The sequence below is a fragment of the Oncorhynchus mykiss genome, chromosome 23 (assembly GCF_013265735.2).
Source record: "Oncorhynchus mykiss isolate Arlee chromosome 23, USDA_OmykA_1.1, whole genome shotgun sequence".
Lineage (NCBI taxonomy): Eukaryota > Metazoa > Chordata > Actinopteri > Salmoniformes > Salmonidae > Oncorhynchus > Oncorhynchus mykiss.
The window spans coordinates 19,477,762-19,495,040 of record NC_048587.1 but is presented as its reverse complement, the minus strand read 5'-3'; positions in this window follow the sequence as shown (position 1 = coordinate 19,495,040).

The following is a 17,279-nucleotide window of genomic DNA, read 5'->3' as shown; positions in this document are numbered from 1 at the left end:
TTAGGACCACTATTGTTTTCACTATATATTTTACCTCTTGGGGATGTTATTCGAAAACATAATGTTAACTTTCACTGCTATGCGGATGACACACAGCTGTACATTTCAATGAAACATGGTGAAGCCCCAAAATTGCCCTCGCTAGATGCATGTGTTTCAGACATAAGGAAGTGGATGGCTGCAAACGTTTTACTTTTAAACTCGGACAAAACAGAGATGCTTGTTCTAGGTCCCAAGAAACAAAGAGATCTTCTGTTGAATCTGACAATTAATCTTAATGGTTGTACAGTCGTCTCAAATAAAACTGTGAAGGACCTCGGCGTTACTCTGGACCCCGATCTCTCTTTTGAAGAACATATCAAGACTGTTTCAAGGATAGCTTTTTTCCATCTACGTAACATTGCTAAAATCAGAAACTTTCTGTCCAAAAATGATGCAGAAAAATGTATCCATGCTTTTGTCACTTCTAGGTTAGACTACTACAATGCTCTACTTTCCGGCTACCTGGATAAAGCACTAAATAAACTTCAGTTAGTACTAAGTACCGCTGCTAGAATCCTGACTAGAACCAAACAATTTGATCATATTACTCCAGTGCTAGCCTCCCTACACTGGCTTCCTGTCAAGGCAAGGGCTGATTTCAAGGTTTTACTGCTAACCTACAAAGCATTACATGGGCTTGCTCCTACCTATCTCTCTGATTTGGTCCTGCCGTACATACCTACACGTACGCTACGGTCACAAGACGCAGGCCTGCTAATTGTCCCTGGAATTTCTAAGCAAACAGCTGGAGGCAGGGCTTTCTCCTATAGAGCTCCATTTTTATGGAAGGGTCTGCCTACCCATCCATGTGAGCGACGCAAACTCAGTCTCAACCTTTAAGTCTTTACTGAAGACTCATCTCTTCAGTGGGTCATATGATTGAGTGTAGTCTGGCCCAGGAGTGTGAAGGTGAATGGAAAGGCTCTGGAGCAACGAACCACCCTTGCTGTCTCTGCCTGGCCGGTTCCCCTCTTTCCACGGGGATTCTCTGCCTCACTGGCTTACTAGGGCTCTTTCATATCGTCCCTAGGACGGGTGCGTCACTGATGTGATCTTCCTGTCTGGGTTGGCGCCCCCCCTTGGGTTGTGCCGTGGCGGAGATCTTTGTGGGCTATACTCGGCCTTGTCTCAGGATGGTAAGTTGGTGGTTGAAGATATCCCTCTAGTGGTGTGGGGGCTGTGCTTTGGCAAATGGGTAGGGTTATATCCTTCCTGTTTGGCCCTGTCCGGGGGTGTCATCTGATGGGGCCACAGTGTCTCCTGACCCCTCCTGTCTCAGCCTCCAGTATTTATGCTGCAGTAGTTTGTGTCGGGGGGCTAGGGTCAGTTTGTTAAATCTGGAGTACTTCTCCTGTCCCATCCGGTGTTCTGTGTGAATTTAAGTATGCTCTCTCTAATTCTCTCTTTCTTTCTCTCTCTCGGAAGACCTGAGCCCTAGGACCATGCCACAGGACTACCTGACATGATGACTCCTTGCTGTCCCCAGTCCACCTGGCCGTGCTGCTGCTCCAGTTTCAACTGTTCTGCCTTATTATTATTCGACCATGCTGATCATTTATGAACATTTGAACATCTTGGCCATGTTCTGTTATAATCTCCACCCGGCACAGCCAGAAGAGGACTGGCCATCCCACATATGCTCTCTCTAATTCTCTCTTTCTTTCTCTCTCTCGGAGGACCTGAGCCCTAGGACCATGCCCCAGGAATACCTGACATGATGACTCCTTGCTGTCCCCAGTCCACCTGACTGTGCTGCTGCTCCAGTTTCCACCATTCTGCCTTATTATTATTCGACCATGCTGGTCATTTATGAACATTTGAACATCTTGACCATGTTTTGTTATAATCTCCACCCGGCACAGCCAGAAGAAGACTGGCCACCCCACATAGCCTGGTTCCTCTCTAGGTTTCTTCCTAGGTTTTGGCCTTTCTAGGGAGTTTTTCCTAGCCACCGTGCTTCTACACCTGCATTGCTTGCTGTTTGGGGTTTTAGGCTGGGTTTCTGTACAGCACTTTGAGATATCAGCTGATGTACGAAGGGCTATATAAATAAATTTGATTTGATTTGATTTATCCACATGTCCTTTAGACAAAGGAGGTGACTGAAAATGTTGCTGTGTTATTTGATGGAAAAACCACTTTACAAAATACAATGCATTATTATTTTCATACCATTTTTACGGAGAATCAGACAAATTATGCTACCCTCTGCCTATTGGCTACTTATCTTATTCAAGCCTGTCTCAAAATACAACACTGCCCCTTTATGACTAAATAAAAGCTCTTTACCTGATTTGCTTTTCAAATGTGTCTAGAAATGTACCTGTTTTGTGCTCTTATAGGAAACAATCACTCCCCTATTGCTGACTACAAATGATCTATAACTGGGATAATAACTCACTAACTAGCAAAGGATATGAACAAAATGTGCACATGTGGCTACATGTAGCTCTCGCTTTCATCTTAACAATCGCATCTACTCATGAACGCTCATGCTTGTAAACACAGTCCATTTCGAAGTAAATGGCACAGATCCATACATGGCAATTGTCTACTTGCATTTAGACCTACTGCAGCTCTGATTGATTGTTTATGCCCCACCAGTCTGTGCTGAGTAGTGCAGAGTACGGGCTGAGTAGTGAGTGTCAACGCAATAGAATCCTACTCCGATGCGTTCTGCCCACAACAAAATCTCTTGTTTTCTCTCGTTTTGTTTCGGCATATTGCATTGATTCGTTCACAGTTGCCACAGTAAAGGGAGATGTTGATAGTCCTAACAGGGAAAACACTAGAACAGTGGTCTCCAACCTTTTCTGAGTCAAAATGCAAGAGAAGATCTACCGCTCAGATTTTTCTTTAACATGACTTAAAAAAACATAAGCCTATGCAACATTAACCAATTAAAAACAGTACTGTAGCAATGAGGTTTGTGCAGTAAGCTATAAGCCCAATCGAGCAATTTTTAAAATTTGAGGTAGGCTATATGATCAGTTGTTGTACTACTTGTGCGCCGAGTCAGCATACATTTATCTATCTATCTCGTTCTCGCTCTCGAGCGCGCTGCGCTCTCTAGTCGTATGAAAAAGTTTGGGCACCCCTCTGAGGCTGCATAATAATTTACTCTGTCGTCACAGAAAATGATCACAGTGGCATGCCATTCATTTTCTAATAAAAGCTGAGTACTGGGGTATTGTCCAGACAAAGATTTTTAGTGTAGCAATATTAAGTTGTATGAAATTAAATCAGATGTGAAAAATAGGCTATGCAAAAATGTTGGCACCCTTGTCATTCTGTTGATTTGAATACCTGTAACGAATTAGCACTGATTAATTGGAACAATTAGCTCATTAAGCCTTGAACTTCATAGACAAGTGCATCCAAGAAAAGGTATTTAAGGTGGCCAATTGCAAGTTGTTGTTCTCTTTGACTCTCCTCTGAAGAGTGGCAACATGGGGGCCTCAAAACAACTCTGAAATGACCTGGCAACAAAGATTGTTCAACATTATGGTTTAGAGGAAGGCTACAAAAAGCTATCGCAGAGATTTAAGCTGTCAGTGTCCACTGTGAGGAAATGGAAGACCACAGGCACAGTTCTTGTTAACGCCAGAGGTGGCTGGTCAAGAGGCAAAGGGCTGGTTGGTGAGAACGGTCAAAAACAGCCCACAGACCACCTCCAAAGACCAACAACATCTTGCTGCAGATGGTGTCACTGTGCATCGTTCAACAATTCAGCGCACTTTGCACAAGGAGAAGCGGTATGGGAGAGTGATGCGGAAGAAGCCTTTTCTGCACACACGCCACAAACAGAGTCGCTTGAGGTATGCAAACGCACATTTGGACAAGCCAGCTTCATTTTGGAATAAGGTGCTGTGGACTGATGAAACAAAGATTGAGTTATTTGGTCATAACAAGGGACGTTATGCATTGTGGCAACAGAACATAGCGTTCCAAGAAAAACACTTGCTACCCACAAGCTGTGTGGCCAGTGCCGGTACTGGGAATCTTGTTAAAGTTGAGGGTCGCATGGATTCCACTCAATATCAGCAGATTCTTGGGAATAATGTTGAAGAATCAGTCACAAAGTTTAAGTTACGCCGGGGCTGGATATTTCAACAGACAACGACCCAAAACACTGCTAAAAATCTACTCGGGCATTTATGCAGAGGAACAAGTACAATGTTCTGGAATGGCCATCCCAGTCCCCAGACCTGAATATCATTGAGAATCTGTGGGATGATTTGAAGCGGGCTGTCCATGCTCGGCAACCATCAAACCTAACTGAACTGGAGATGTTTTGTAAGGAGGAATGGTCCAAAATACCTTCATCCAGAATCCAGACACTCATTAGAGGCTATGGGAAGCGTCTAGAGGCTGTTATTTTAGCAAAAGGAGACTAATTTTGTTTTGATGCATATTGCACATTTTCTGTTAATCCAATAAACCTAATTTCACTACTGAAATATTCCTGTGTCCATCAGTTATTTTATAGATCTAAATGAAATTGCTGATCCAAACACCCAATTATTTATAAATGGAAATCATGGAAATTGTCAGGGGTGCCCAAACTTTTTCATACGACTGTATCTATCTATTTATCTATCTAAATAATAATAAAAAAGGGCTGATGGTGCCTGCATCTGATGGTCAGTCTCAGCGGAGGGAGAGAGCAGTAGACTGAGGGTCCACCTCTCAACATCCCTCCTCCCTTTCCTCCACTGACACTGACCAACAAGGGACGTCTTCCAGCTTATGGTGAAACTCGAGTCGCACCACATTATTTCTGCCTCATGCACAAATTCATGTTACTCCTATGAACGGAGAAAATTAAATATTCCTTAAAGACCCAAGCCGCCAGTGGCGACCCGTCATTCAGGGCAGGTGGGGCGGAGCCCTACGTGTTTAGCCCCACCTGTTTAGTTTTTTTGGCCTGTTTTGCATGTTATTTTGGCATTAGTACGTGTCACATAAGTTTGCAAACAATGTTAAAAATAATAATAATTTAGTTAATAAAGCTGCATACGAACATGGTCTCTTTTTTGCTTTCTTGAGTAAGGCAGCTCCAAAATGCAGGTGTTTCAGCCTAGCTCAGTGCTTTTCGTGGTGTTGGGGCAGCCAGTGGAAAATATGGAGCGTAGGGTTGGCAATGGACTCTAGTTGCGCCGTGATTGGCTCAGTGTTCTGTCGCTCATGGGGACACTATGTCACCCCAAAATCTACGGGTAGTGCTCTAAAATTCAAGCCCCTTGGGTGCTGCCATAGTGTTACATTAGAAGTGCCCATCCAAGAAGGCTCAAGGTCATTAGCCACAGATAAAATGTAAAATCATTGTTAGGTATTTCTGTTGGGTAAGGTCCTGTCAATCTATGTTAAAACGTCCCCCATGGTTTCATCACACACACATTTTACTCCAAACAGTTCCCCATAAAAATCCTCGACTACTTATTTTATTCCCTCTGTATCTGTTTTTAAAAATCCAACTTTGTTTTTTAATCCTGTCATTGTCCTACCCTTACTATTTTCTTAATAAAGTACCTCGTATACTTCTCCCCTTATTCTAATTCCCCTTCCTTCCCTTTAACCCCCTTACTTTTCTGTTCTGCTAAAAAGGGCATTTCCTTCTTTACTTTTTTAATTTCATGGTTAAAATCAAAGCCCCGTTGACCTAGATTAAAATACTTTTCCAGTCGCCTCTGCAGTCCCGCCATGCATCTATCTTTTTCTTTACTTTTCTTCTTTCCTATCTCTCTAAAGAAGGTCCTCGTCCTACCCTTCACCATTTCCCACCACTGTGCACGTGTGTTAAAGATGTCATGTAGCGTCTGCCACTGGCTGAACTGCTCCCTGTACTGACTGACTACTCTACCATCTTCTAAAAGGGAGTGGTTCTGTTTCTAGGGCCCTCTTCCCACAGTCACTCCCGAAGTCAGTGAAAGGATGCACGTCAGCATTACGTGATCTGAGAAGAAAGCAGGGGTTATTCTATCATCAGTTGGGGGACAGTCCCGGGTAAACAGATAGTCAATGCGAGAGGCTCTGGTGCCACCACCACTGGTCCAGGTGAAGCCCTCCTCTCTTGGATGCAGGGTTTTAAATCAGTCAGTCAGTTTAATCCCTGCACAACCCTTGCAATAAAACACTTGACCTATCTACCTTAAAATCCTCTCGCGCCCCTCTCCTGTCTGCTCTACTTAAAAGACAGTTGAAATCCCTCCCTAGCATGTGGAACTGCAGGTCTTCTAAGAGTGCGCACCGGTCATGTTTATCGTTAAAACCATACACATTTAACACATTCAAATCCTTCCCCATAAAAGTGCAATTGGCTAAAAGAGCACGCCCACCAACCACCACCTTCCTCCCCGTAACCACCACCTTTGGGGTCTTGATTAAAATGGCAACACCGTCATTTTTGTTAAAATTGGAACCACTCCAAATGGAGGGCCCGTGCTGCCACTTAATCCTCCCATTTACTGTAAGAGGATAAATAGGGTAGACCACACTCCTGTAATAAAAACACATCTGAATTGAACCTTTAAAAAGATAAAACCGACTATGCCAGTGTCTCTGTTGTTACACTCCTTACGTTAATAGTGGTGATGCTAATAACCATAAAAGGGTGAGTAAAAACAGTGCTAAAAGAAAAGGCATTCGAACAGTTAAAGGGGGATACTTTTCAGGGAGAGGAGGTTGAAACGGGACTTAAAAAGGAGATTTGGTTGGGGGAGTTGGGGGGGGAGGGGGTTCTCTTCCTCCCCCTGGGAGCTCTCCCATTCCAACTTGCCCTTTTTTTCCTCACCCTGTTCGGGGTCGGAGAGCTCCTCAGTATTTATTTTTTGTGGGGGAAGGTGTTCCTCCAGAATCTCCCCCCCGTATCTCCTGACACCTTCTCCATGGTGCTTTCCGACTCCGTCCCCACTTGGGGAGCTCTCACTCAGTCTCTCTGGAGCCGTCTTTCTCGGCCCTTTCTCCTTCAGGGGTCAGTCTGGGACAGGGGGATTGGGGAGGGGAGGGTTTTTTCCTCTCCTCTCACTTCTTCCACCACTGCACCTTCTGCGCCCTCCACTACAGCCACCATCTTCACTGCCACCGGCTCCACAACCGACTCCTCCACCACCTCGGCAACTGCTGTTCTTTTCACCTGGCGCTCGGAAGCCCGATCCGCGACCGCCATCTCCCTCCTGCCAGCCCTGACCTTATTGGCCGAGGAAGAGGGGCAGCCGCAGATACGGTGGGACCGCTTGCCACAGAGGTTGCACGACCTTCCGTTTGTGCATTCATAGGACCTTGTCATAGGCATCTGCTAGGTGGCCATGTTCACCACACTTCCGGCACAGCTTGGGCTGGTCCTGGTAGTGAACATGGTCCCTGTTCTCTCCGAGGGCTATGGTGGATGGGATGGCTTTCAACCCACCATAGCCCCCGGGGTCATCCCTCTGCTGGACAGTGACGCTCCAGGTCCCTGTCCAGATCCCATCGGGATACTTCACCTGGACCAGGGGCCCCCTCACATTGCAGTACCTGCCCAGCCCTACTGCAACGTCCTCAGGTAGTATGGTTTCGTTGTACATACGAATAATAACGGTTTTAGTGATATTATCCGTCAGCTTGGTCACCTCAAACATTGCTGTCAGGGACCCCTGGATGTTCAGGGCGTTCTGTAGTTTCCCCAGAACTCCCTTTGAAGCTGGCACAGGCAAAACTGACATTGAAGCCTTTCCCAAAGGGGAGGGTTAAGATGCAGTTTACCTGCGCGGGTTGGAAACCAAGCTCTTTCTGGAGGAATTTTCTGGAGAAATCCAATCGGGATAACTCCATTCATTTTCCTCCCTTCTCCTTTAAGAGGAGGCGCACAGCATGGTGCCGCCTAATGCAAGCTTGTGCTGCTGACATGATGGAGGCCCACTCCCTTTAAAACACAACACCAGTGAAAATGGGGAAGGAAGAGGTGTAGTTGCGAGGAAGGGGGAGGAGTATAGGCAACCAAGTAAGCTAGCAGGCTCAGCTAGGCTATGCTAACAGGGCCTACCAGCACCATGGGACACACAACAAACTATCTAGCACAGCACCTAACTAATCTTATCGACAATGGGCAGGGACACTAGGAGGGGAATTTAAACTATCCACAAAGGGGAAGGGCACAAAGGGGAAAGACAAAAATATACTACACAAACCAATAAAGGCTAGCAGGCCACACTAGCAGGTCAGGCTAAGCTAACCAGCTAGCAGGCCAGCCAGCCGAGAGGCCTCACAACAAAAATAAACAAAAAAACACCAAACCAAAAGAAGAGACAAACTAGTGGGTGAAACTAACGAAACAAGATGATTGGGGTAAAGGGGAATGAGGGGACAACCAAAAACAATGACCAACAACACCTGCCAAACTTGAGGGACGAGAAAGCTAGCAAGCCTCACCAGCAGGCTAGGCTAACCAGCTAGCAGGCCGGCCGGCCAGAAAAAGGTCCCTCAGTTGACAACACAAAACAACAAAAAACTGAAACAATAAGGCAGTAAATGAGGCTGAGTTAACTGTTTCGCTGCCAGACAAAGCTACAATGATAGCCAGGTGTACTGTAGCAGTGGTAAGGATTCACCCCATGGTGCTGAAAAGAAAGCTCTACTGTTGGGACAGCTTTATGTAGGCCCTAACAGTGTGTGGTCACCGTTTGTCACCATTATAGTGCAACTTAATGTGTTATTTAGTATTGTGCTGTGGCTTTGCTGGTGGTGGGTGGGGGGAGTTGCCCCATCAAGATTTACATGCTAAAATCGCCACTGCAAGCTGCCAATAATAACAATGCAAGCCTATTGATGCACCGTCGTACTCATTCATTCGCTTCAGTGCTGAGTGGAAATAGGAAGAACATGCATTTTATGGCTCATAGAAGTGTTGAATACAGAGTGTTGACAGTGCTAAGTAAGTACTTAAACATGATTTCACTCATAAAAACAGCAGCTCTTTGCTGTATTTGTTAAGTCTCTCTCTAGTCATGATTTTAAACCTTTTGAAATCTTACAGTATCCATTTTACTGTAGCTTTCTTTTATGCCTGTTATGTTACTGCAGACTTGGTCATCGGAGCCATCTGATTGGCCAGCGGTAAGCCTATAGTACACTTGATTTGCTCTCTGGGCCCACTGGGATGCAGAATTTGTACCTTATGACATATGGAATGGGCATGGCGGCTGAATCGGGTGCACCTACCTGCAACAGCCGGAGTTGAATTAAACCAAAAAGGAACACACGTAGTATGGTGATAATGGTGATACTATACCAATTACCTATATTACATGAATACCTTCTTGCTTATTATAAATATGAATGGGTCTTTGTGTTGCCACTATTTCATTATTTGTACCTACATATGTTAACATCTGGCCTTGTTACTTATGGTTGATGCATCTCAATGTAAAAGTAATGAGCTGATTATATGGCAGTCGATACAGGAGTAACAAAGTGATGGTATTACCCGCACACTTCGGAGAAACGACTTCCTTTGCAGTGCCGATTACTAGGTAAATTATCCTTCCAACAGAGGGCAGTAAAATACAACTTTAGCTGTGTCAAACTTTTATTTGGCGGGAGAGGCTATTCACGCTTTTGCACCTGACGTCATAAACAAGTGTGCTCGCAGTCCGGTGCAATAGTGAAGCACAACTCGTTAAAAACGCTCCATTGAAAACAGAATCGTTACTAGTTTCTTCAAAACTTATATCTATATTACTGAATTGGCAAACATGCCTGTAATAATTGTGTGACAGTCGCACCGGAATGGAACGGGTTAACTTCCATCGCATCCCACGGATTGTGAACCGTCGGCAAAGGTGGCTGGCTATCTGTAGGACAACTAAGTACGGATTGTTGATTGGACACCCATGAAGAAGCACTCTCGATTGTGCTGTGGGCATTTCTAGTCTTGTAAATCTTGTCACAGTTTGCTACCTAGCAATGCAGTCTTTTATAAATCATTAACTTGAGTAAATTTAACTTGCTCAGCATTTATACTTTAATCAGTTAGCCACAATTGCTTCTGATCAACTAGCTAACGGTAGAGGGAATGAAGCCTGGGAAAGATGAGTGTCATCACACTGGCTACAGCCAAAATAAGGGGCACCCATACCTGTTTATCAACTAGATATTGCCATTTTAATAAAATAACCTACTAATCTAGCTCTATTGCAAGAGTGGATATTGGAGTTGATGATTTTTTGATATCACTATTACTAGTTAGTTGGCTATATCAGTCTTGCAACTGTTTTTCAAGTTAATCTCCAACAGGTCAATCGCGGCCCGCTTATGAGCAGTGGTGGGAAAAGGTTTAAGTATTGGTTTTAAATATACTTAAGTAAAATGTAAGGAGTACTTTTGGGTGTCAGGGAAAAAGTACATTATTTTCTTTAGGAATGTAGTGATGTAAAAGTTGTCAAATATAAATAGCAAGTTACAGATACCCCCAAAAACGATTTTTTTAAAAGTATTTTTACTAAAGTACTTTACACCAATGCTTATGAGTAGCTCGCCAAACAATTCTGAAAGTACATGCAATTTTCATGTGTTCCACAGCAAACTGTTATTAAGAAATCAAATTTGATTTGTCACATGTGCCGAATACAACAGGTGAAGGAAGACCTTACAGTGAAATGCTTACTTAAAAGGCCTTAACTCTATTTTCTTAAAACTGCATTCTTAGTTAAGAAAATATTGACTAAATAAACAAAAGTAAAAACATTTAAAATAAGAAAGTAACACTAAAATAACAACAATGAGACATTAGCTAGCTGAGAAGGACTCATCAGAACGACTGACTGAACCGAATCCATTCGTCTAAACACTCGACTCTCAGCTGCGTGACATACGTCATCTATTTGGGCACCAGGCGTGCCTGTATCAGGCCTCCAGTGTCCGGTCTGGAGCGTGAAGTCACGAGCTCTGCTGGGCTTCTACTGCATGGCAATCTAGCGGTGCCAAAAACCCTAGTCTGACATGAAAATCCTACAAAAGGTGTTTATTATGATCCTGTTCAATCCCCACAGTGAATTATTTTAAAGTTCACTACAAATGTAGATATTTAATTTAATACCGACCCATTCTGACTACTACATTTGTCGTCACACACAACCACGTGCTGACGCAGATCAATCGAAGGCCGGCAGGCTACGAGGAGGCTCCATAGACATTAAGGTGGTCTCCAATGATGTGTAGAAACCCTGGAAGCCACAACGCATTCATCTTGGTCCTCCACTGTAAAAAAAGACATATATATATTTGGGAAGCTATAGGAATGTGTTAATGTCTACATTATGTGTATAAACCCTGGATGACTAACTGTACTAACTGTATTAAAGCCACCGCGCATTCATCTTGGTACTCTGTTGTAAAAAAAAATATTTGGAAGCTATGGGAATGTGTTAATGTCTACATTTGTTTTTGACACTTGTATTATATTACAGACACCATCATTGCATACTTTTACATTATATTATGTGAGATAAACATAAAAATATATACAAACATTTTCCTTAAAGTATTTTATTTTAGAGAGGACTAATGTTTGTCCCCACTACAACAAAAACATACTTAAATACATGTAATTTCGTCCTTGAAACATGTATTTGAAATACTGTAGAATTCCATTCATTCCTACAGCATACTGCTCCAACTGGGGAGTGCCAGTATGGACGAACGGTGACTTCAAAAACTCTCAATGGCCAGTACATAGCGTCAGTAATCCAAGGTTTATATACGTAATTGGTTTACTCTCTCAGGCAGGATGAAAATGACTACATCGACCATGATCCTTTGCTAGTTATGCCACTTTCACCACGATCCTTAGCGATTTTTTTTGTTGTCGATATTCAGCAATAGATAGCATTAATAGTAATGTCGTTTTTTTGTAGGCAATGACTCCGCCATGGTTCGTTGGACAAAGACTATGGGGAAAATGAACAAAGTTTTTGTTAGGGTTTTTGGATAAACACAGAAAACAAGGTCTGTGGTAAACCCAGGCTTAGAAGATCTTATACATTTTGTTTTATGAAATAATCTTCATCAGCTAACATTTCCGTTTTTAGGACTCCATGCTGGCAAACTCTGTAGCCTCTCTCTTATTTTGCCTATCATTCCTAGTTCTATGCTATAAAACAGTTGAGGAAGAGAAGGTCTTGTGTACAGCTTTATGTAAAAATGATCTCTCAGGTAGTGTAAAGTGATGATATTGTGAATAAGAGCTTGCTAGTAATTCACATTCAGGTGGACAGAGTGGTTTGGACTCTCATCTTGCCCTGCACTGTTGTATCTCGCTTGCTACCCAGTAGAGGTCAGCATCTACATGTCTACTGTGGTTCCTTCAATGTAATTGTCTCAGGCATTAAGTTGCAGCAGACGAGTTAAACACTTAAGTGATATGATTTGTTTATTTCAACAACAAAAAATTCACTATTATTTTTCAGGGGTGACCAAGAGCATTTTCACTCCCAAAACAACCAAGCCCACACAGTTGCAGGCTTATTTTAAAAACATTCTGAATAAGAATGAAATATAGTCCAGATTGGCCTTGACTGACGCAAGCACACCACGCCCCATCGAACTGAGAAATATTGTGTCATGCCATAAAATGTGTGAATTACTCAGTGTATCTGCTGACAACCCAAGATCAGTTAATGATAAAGAAGTTGATCCTTTCTATCCAGAGTTGTGAAATAAAGCAGAACCAGATGGCAGTTATATAGATAGAAGCAGAGAGGATGCAGACCCTTCTAACATTGGCCTTATTTGTTTAATGACCTAACCTATACTGTAGCCTGCTCACAGGATGGTCCTGTCTGTAATGGCCATAGGGTGCCAGATGCCGGCTTCATCCTCAGGAGGAACAGAAGAGATGGTTTCCCCAGGCCTGTCTGTGTGGGAGGAAGCTTCGGGGGGGGGTCCAGAGTATCTGCACAAGAGGGGCGGGGGGGGGGGGGTCCAGAGTATCTGCACAAGAGGGGCATGTACAGTCTTAGTCCCCGTTCACTAACAGAATGGTACCTTTATGCAACCGTCCAAGCAGACTCTGAGCCTGCTGATGAGACGACTGGACCTGCTCCCATAGGGGCTAGACTACGCAAATGAATACCTCTGATTGATGGGGGCAATTGATTAATATAATTTTAAATCCAGCATTTAATTTCAATGACTGGAATTGACCCTAAAACAATGCCCTTTCCCTGACTAAAATTAAGTACAGTAGGCCTCCGTACCGGAAATGGCAAATTTTGTACAGTATTACAGAGTGAACAGTGATGCGTCAGTTCTTTAAAGATGCTAACCTGGGATGTATCAGAGATCTTCGGTTGCCTACCTACTCACCGTCTCAGATTGCTCAAATGGATGTATTGCTTACCTTCATATTAACGAATGGCTGGTCCAGTGGTCTTGAATTCGTGCTTTCCAAGTTGGATCACGATGAGGTCATGAACCTGAACACACCTATACAGACGTGATAAATGAGTGCCTACTGAGTATACCTACTGACTAGAAAAGAAAAAGTATCAACTATTTGGGTGTCTGTCCAACCAATTAGCATGAAGATGACCTTTTCACCTGTTTGATTTTCGGCTCAATTCCAAGCAATGCACAACGTCTCAGAGGCTTGTGTGGGGTGTAAGTCTCTCAGGTGTGGAGGAGGTTATTTTATTAAAGCAAACCTGTCGGTGGTCTTGTGTCTGTGACATCCATTGGAGGACCTGAGCTGGTAACAGGAGCTTTGACAAATATTTACCCAAGAGACAGTGGAGATTATGCAGAGACCCCAGTGACTTTCTGTCATTTCTATTTTACTGTCAGGGTCAGGTGGAGTTTGAACACAAAACCTGAAACATTTTTTGTTTGAATGAATAACTTGAATTACGGGTTTTGAACACCCAGGAAAAAGACCATGGGCAGTTTTTCATTTACCTGTCAGAGTCTCCTGGACGACATACTGTATGGGTTCCCAGCTTTAAATACACCATAAAGGTGAACAGGAAGCTCTGAGTTTGTGTATCACAATTCAAGACCCTCACCCTGGGAATGTGACCCTCTGTACCAAGGTGTGGTTTCCCCATCCCTTCCCCTTCCCCTCGCTTATCTGTCAGTTAAGGGTTGCGGGAGATGTTTACTCCAATGGCTTTTTTTTCTCATGTGACCTGCTCTAAGGTGCAGGAAGAGTGGGATGGAGAGTTTGTCAGTTCCTACTTCTGCTGATGTCAGACTACTTCAGAGACTATTTGTAAATGGATAACTCGGATGGTTTTATCAACAACAGAAAGCTCAGGGCTTGATTAGAGTGAGTTATGAATTATGATAGCTTGACATTTGTAGCTTCCTATTGTGGTTGCTGCTGCTCCTTTCCTCTTCTAGGTGCTTGTTTCCCCTTCTGCTGACCTCCTCAAGGCTCTGCTTAGTTTGACCCCTCAGTGGTGGAAAGAGAGGCGTACATATCGTTGTCAGATACTCAGTGTTCCTTATTACCTAACTGGCCTATAACTTCTTATTCACTGAATCTGACCACAGCTGACTCCCCGTAAATCAAAGGAGCCCAAACACTGTCTGCTCTCTGCTGTCAGACAAAACCATGGAATACTATCCTGGATCAGTTAACGGGTAGGGGGGCACGACTTATAATTATGAAGAGAGAAAAGTACATCGCCTATTGTTGTTCCTGCATTACGTGACAGTTTCTGTTATCCCTTGGATAGGTAGCCAGCAGATACATATGGTAATACAATGGTTTCGTGTTTAGTCTTTCTAACATTGTGTGGTTTTGATGTTTTGCGATTATGAAAATCATATGGAGCCCATTTTTATTATCTAGTATCAGGTGATTCAGACCTGTCACTAACGCATCAACAGCACATGGATGGATGGGGTTCTAGTCATTTCCCAGCAACCCACCTAAAAGAGACTCCAAATCACAAACTGCACTCAGGTGGCACTGTAAAGAGCCAGCTGGGAAAGTAGTCTACATGTGTTTACTCTATGGCTGTTTTGGCTGCTTTCCCCATGCATTTATGGCTCATGTTGTAATTTATGTAATAATGACCCTTGAAATAGGATTCATTTGAGATGATATTTAGTTGGTACTTTTATGCCTGTTCGGTCATGACCATCTGTGGGAAGTTGTCAAATCGGCTTTTGGCTCTGAAATAGATATACAGTAGTTAGTGATGTCTTTCTACAGTGGTAAAGGGAATGTGTGGCCAATGCTTTACTAATACTGTGTGATGTCTCACCTAGTAAAATAAACAGTCTTCTTCTCTGTCAGTTTAGGCCATGTAAAAAGATGACTGAAGCACTGCCCTTCTAAAGCAGTCCAAATGCGATAACGTTCAACTTTCTTGTGGTCGGAAATGACATACAAATTGGACCTACTGTGAATGCCATTGGTGGGCTCAGTCATGAGGAGACCCGAATAGCAGACCCTTCCTCTGCTGAGACTGTTAAAGGTGTCAGTGACTTGTTCGATCGGGTTTAAGTCCGGATTCTGGCTGGGTCACTCAAGGACATTCAGGGGCTTGTTCCGAAGAACTCCTGCATGGTCTTGGCTGTGTGCTTAGGGTTGTGTTCCTGTTAGACTGGGGCGAAGGTTCACCTTCCGAGGTCCTGAGCAATCTGGAGCAGGTTTTCATCAATGATCTCTCTCTACTTTGCTCTGTTCATCTTTCCCTCGATCTTGACTAGTCTTTCAGTCCCTGCTGCTGAAGAACATCCCCACAACACGATGCTGCCACCACCATGCTTCATCGTAGTGATGGTGCCAGGTTTCCTCCAGACATGAAACTTGGCATTCAGGCCAAAGAGTGCAATCTTGGTTTCATCAGACGAGAGAATGTTGTTTCTCATGGTCAGTCCTTTAGGTGCCTTTTGGGAAACTCCAAGCAGGCTGTCATGTGCCTTTTACTAAGGAAGGGCTTCCGTCTGGCCACTCTACCATAAAAGCCTGATTGGTGGAGTGCTGCAGAGATGGTTGTCCTTCTGGAAGGTTCTCCCATCTCTACAGAGGAACTCTGGAGCTCTGTCAGAGTGACCATCGGGTTCTTGTGCCGGGTTCTTGCTTCGACACAATCCTGTCTCGGCGCTCTACGGACGATTCCTTCGACCTCATAGCTTGGCTTTTGCTCTGACATGCACTGTCAACTGTGGGATCTTATATAGACAGGTGTGTGCCTTTCCAAATCATGTCCAATAAATTGAATTTACCACAGGTGGACTCCAATCAAGTTGTAGAAACATCTCAAGGATGATCAATGGAAACAGGATGCACCTGAGCTCAATTTCGAGTCTCATAGCAAAGGATCTGAACATGTATGTAAATAAGGATTTCTGTATAAAAAAATATACAAACATTTGCTAACATTTCTAAAAACCTGTTTTCACTTTGTTATTATGGGGTATTGTGTGTAGATTGATGAGGGGAAAATAAGAATTGAATGCATTTTAGAATAAGGCTGTAACGTAGCAAAATCTGGAAAAGGGCAAGGGCTCTGAATACTTTCCGAATGCACTGTATATTCAATATCCCTCTAATGCCACGCTATGATTCCTATAAGATTCCTATAAAACTCCATCTTCAGTAATTTGGACTTAATAGCTCTAGCTAAGCTCATTCTAGACCAGATAGTTTCTCCAGAAATGCATGCACAGGTCTTCCATTAGAGAATGAGCAACATCCTAAATGAGGCTAAAATAAAATGGTACCTGAGGGGTGAAGGCCTGAGGAGAATTGCCTAGTAGAGAATGGGATAGAGATTGACTGTGGATGGAAACCCACCAGTGTGCTGAGGGTCTGTGAAATACACTGCTAAATTGGAGAGGCACAGTGCAATATCGCGGATCCGACTTTATTTCAGTTGGAATCAGTCGACAACTGATTTGTTTTATTTGCCATTCATCATGTCTTGACACTGTTACAACTTCTCCTCTGTAAAGGGGAGGGGACCTGCTAAAGGACTTCAATTTGAAATGTACATAACATTTTTGAAAGGTGCTCCGATATTTAGATGAATTTAGCCCTTTGATATAAAGCTATGAATTAAAGCGGGGGGGGGGGGGGGGGGACATTGCAATATAAGAACACATTTTAAAATCCACTCTGTAAAATGATTAATACAAATAGAGTCAATAAGAAATGCTGTGGTCCAATATCTCAAAATGGCTTTCGTAAAAGTGTAAAATCATGTTAGACGCCATTGCACGTTTGGGACGCTGGGTCACCAGAGCTGGAG